A 4,125-nucleotide genomic window follows, 5' to 3' on the forward strand; every position below is an offset into this window, starting at 1 on the left:
TCTTCGATGGGAGAGTTAGGGGATTAGAGGGATGGTCTTCGATGGGAGGAATAGGGGATTAGAGGGATGGTCTTCGATGGGAGAGTTAGGGGATTAGAGGGATGGTCTTCGATGGGAGAGTTAGGGAGTTAGAGAGATAGGGGATTAGAGGGATGGTCTTTGATGGGAGAGTTAGGGAGTTAGAGAGATAGGGGATTAGAGGGATGGTTTTCGATGGGAGAGTTCAGGAGGCAGAGGGATGGTCTTCGATGGGAGAGTTCAGGAGGCAGAGGGATGGTCTTCGATGGGAGAGTTCGGGAGGTAGAGGAATGGTCTTCGATGGGAGAGTTCAGGAGGCAGAGGGATGGTCTTCGATGGGAGAGTTCGGGAGGTAGAGGGATGGTCTTCGATGGGAGGAATAGGGGATTTGAGGGATGGTCTTCGATGGGAGGGATAGGGGATTAGAGGGATGGTCTTCGATGGGAGAGTTCGGGAGGTAAAGGGATGGTCTTTGATGGGAGAGGTAGAGGATTAGAGGGATCGTCTTCGATGGGAGAGTTAGTAGATTAGAGGGATGGTCTTCGAAGGGAGAGTTAGGGAGTTAGAGGGATGGTCTTTGGGAGAGTTAGGGAGTTAGAGGGATGGTCTTCGATGGGAGAGTTAGGGGATTAGAGGGATGGTCTTCGATGGGAGGAATAGGGGATTAGAGGGATGGTCTTCGATGGGAGAGTTAGGGGATTAGAGGGATGGTCTTCGATGGGAGAGTTAGGGGATTAGAGGGATGGTCTTCGATGGGAGAGTTCGGGAGGTAGAGGGATGGTCTTCGATGGGAGGGATAGGGGATTAGAGGGATGGTCTTCGATGGGAGAGTTAGGGGATTAGAGGGATGGTCTTCGATGGGAGAGTTCGGGAGGTAGAGGGATGGTCTTCGATGGGAGGGATAGGGGATTAGAGGGATGGTCTTCGATGGGAGAGTTAGGGAGTTAGAGAGATAGGGGATTAGAGGGATGGTCTTCGAAGGGAGAGTTCGTGAGGTAGAGGGATGGTCTTTGGGGAGATCTCTGCCATTTTGACAAAGGCTGTGAGTCACGCTGTTGCTTTTGAAAAGAATGCAATACGGCAAATTGTGCCAGGTTTGATTCTCACCTCTGGTGACAGTTTTGATTGCAAAGATTGAAACTCTCGATGCCTGGGAAAGATCGGCCTCCTTCGCGACTCTCGTCGCACCAGCTGCCCCCCGGCAACCAACGGGCCTGATGACCATGCCTCGCCGCTGGCAGCCATTTTGAGCTGGTTGTTCAGGATCCTAGAACAGGGGAGCTGAGTGGCGCTTTCTCCCTGGCGGAGTCTGGAAGCGTGAGTGTGTGAATCGGTTAAAATTCAAGGCCAGCGGATGCCGCATGAACTGTTGTAAAAGACGGGTATTCGTGGGATCTCTCTGGACCCAGAAGATTCCTCGGATTCAGGCGTTGCAAAGGGGGTTGTATTCCGGAGGAAGATGCTTGTTGGGGGCAAGAGGGAGAAAGAGTGATCGGAGCAGACCTGTGCTAACCCTCCCTTGGGAGAGGGTTAAAGCGAGGGAGAGAGAGGTGAGGTGTGGCGGATGGAGGGAGAGGGATTGAAAGAGGGAGACGGAGAGGAAAAGCGGCTGAGAAAGGGAGAGGACAGAGGGAGATTGCAAAACGGAGAGAGGTTAAGAGAGAACGAGGGAGAGTGGGATCGATCAGTGCGTGTGAGAGTTGGAGAGCTCGGGGAGAATGAAAGAGGGAGAGGAAAGGAGAGACAGAGTGAGATTGGAAGAGGCAGGCAGAGAGAGGGGCAGAGGGAGGGAGAGAGGCAGAGGGAGGGAGAGAGGCAGAGAGCAAGAGGCACAGAGAGAGACAGACAAAGAGACAGAGAGAGACAGACAGACAGAGAGAGACTGAGAGAGAGGCAGAGAGAGAGAGAGTCAGATGAGAAAGAGAGAGAGAGGCAGAGGAAGAGACAGAAAGAGAGGCAGAGACAGAGAGGCATAAAGAAAAGAGAGAGAGTGGGAGAGGCAGAGACAGAGAGGATGAGACAGAGAGCGGCGAGAGAGAGGCAGAGGGAGAGAGAGACAGAGTGATTTAGAGAAGCAAAGAGTCAGAGAGGGGAGACAGAGAGAATGGAATAGAGAGAGGGAGGCAGAAAGAGAGGAAGTGGCAGGCTGAGAGAGAGAGTTGAGTGAGAGAGAGGCAGAGAGAGTGAGAGAGGGCAGAGGCAGAGAGAAGGAGGCAGAGAGAGAGATTGTACAGGGCCTTGGGGAGCCCACACCTGGAGTATTGTGTGCAGTTTTGGTCTCCTTCTCTGAGGAAGGATGTTCTTGCTCTCAAGGGAGAGCAGCGAAGGTTTACCAGACTGATTCCTGGGATGGTGGGACTGACGTACGAGGTAGAGATTGACTCGGTGCGGATTATATTCGTTGAAGTTCAGACGAATGAGGGTGGAATCTCATAGAAACCTATAAAATTCCAACAGGACTGGATAGGGTGGATGCCGGATGTCCCCGATGGTGGGGGGGTGCCCAGACCCAGGGGGGTTACAGGCTGAGGATACGGGGTAGACCGTTTCGGACAGAGATGAGGAGACATTTCCTCACCCAGAGAGCGGGCGGCCTGTGGAATTCGTCACCACAGGAAGTAGTTGAAGCCAAAACATTGTCTGTGGGATTCTCCATCGGCAGCTTAGCCGGCAGCATTCCCACGCCTGCGCACTTCCGGACGGAGAATCCCGCGTGGCACGCCGGGAAACAGGGCTGGCGGGTCGGAGAATCCCGCGTGGCACGCCGGGAAACAGGGCTGGAGGGACGGAGAATCCCCCGTGGCACGCCGGGAAACAGGGCTGGCGGGCACGCCGGGAAACAGGGCTGGCAGGACGGAGAATCCCGCGTGGCACGCCGGGAAACAGGGCTGGCGGGTCGGAGAATCCCGCGTGGCACGCCGGGAAACAGGGCTGGCGGGCACGCCGGGAAACAGCGCTGGCGGGTCGGAGAATCCCCCGTGGCACGGCGGGAAACAGGGCTGGCGGGTCGGAGAATCCCCCGTGGCACGGCGGGAAACAGGGCTGGCGGGTCGGAGAATCCCCCGTGGCACGGCGGGAAACAGGGCTGGCGGGTCGGAGAATCCCGCGTGGCACGCCAGAGAACAGGGCTGGCGGGTCGGAGAATCCCCCGTGGCACGCCGGGAAACAGGGCTGGCGGGTCCGAGAATCCCGCGTGGCACACCGGGAAACAGGGCTGGCGGGATGGAGAATCCCGCGTGCCACACCGGGAAACAGGGCTGGCGGGATGGAGAATCCCGCGTGGCACGCCGGGAAACAGGGCTGGCGGGCACGCCGGGAAACAGGGCTCGCGGGACGGAGAATCCCGCGTGCCACACCGGGAAACAGGGCTGGCGGGTCGGAGAATCCCGCGTGGCACGGTGGGAAACAGGGCTGGCGGGTCCGAGAATCCCGCGTGGCACGCCGGGAAACAGGGCTGGCGGGATGGAGAATCCCGCGTGGCACACCGGGAAACAGGGCTGGAGGGATGGAGAATCCCGCGTGGCACACCGGGAAACAGGGCTGGCGGGTCGGAGAATCCCACGTGGCACGGCGGGAAACAGGGCTGGCAGGTCGGAGAATCCCGCGTGGCACGCCGGGAAACAGGGCTGGCGGGATGGAGAATCCCGCGTGGCACGCCGGGAAACAGGGCTGGCGGGATGGAGAATCCCGCGTGGCACGCCGGGAAACAGGGCTGGCGGGTCGGAGAATCCCGCGTGGCACGCCAGAGAACAGGGCTGGCGGGTCGGAGAATCCCGCGTGGCACGCCAGAGAACAGGGCTCGCGGGACGGAGAATCCCGCGTGGCACGCCGGGAAACAGGGCTGGCGGGTCGGAGAATCCCGCGTGGCACGCCGGGAAACAGGGCTGGCGGGTCGGAGAATCCCGCGTGGCACGCCGGGAAACAGGGCTGGCGGGGTCGGAGAATCCCGCGTGGCACGCCAGAGAACAGGGCTGGCGGGTCGGAGAATCCCGCGTGGCACGCCAGAGAACAGGGCTGGCGGGTCGGAGAATCCCGCGTGGCACGCCGGGAAACAGGGCTGGCGGGTCGGAGAATCCCGCGTGGCACGCCGGGAAACAGGGCTGGCGG

Source organism: Scyliorhinus canicula, chromosome 20 (assembly GCF_902713615.1).
Source record: "Scyliorhinus canicula chromosome 20, sScyCan1.1, whole genome shotgun sequence".
Classification (NCBI taxonomy): Eukaryota; Metazoa; Chordata; class Chondrichthyes; order Carcharhiniformes; family Scyliorhinidae; genus Scyliorhinus; species Scyliorhinus canicula.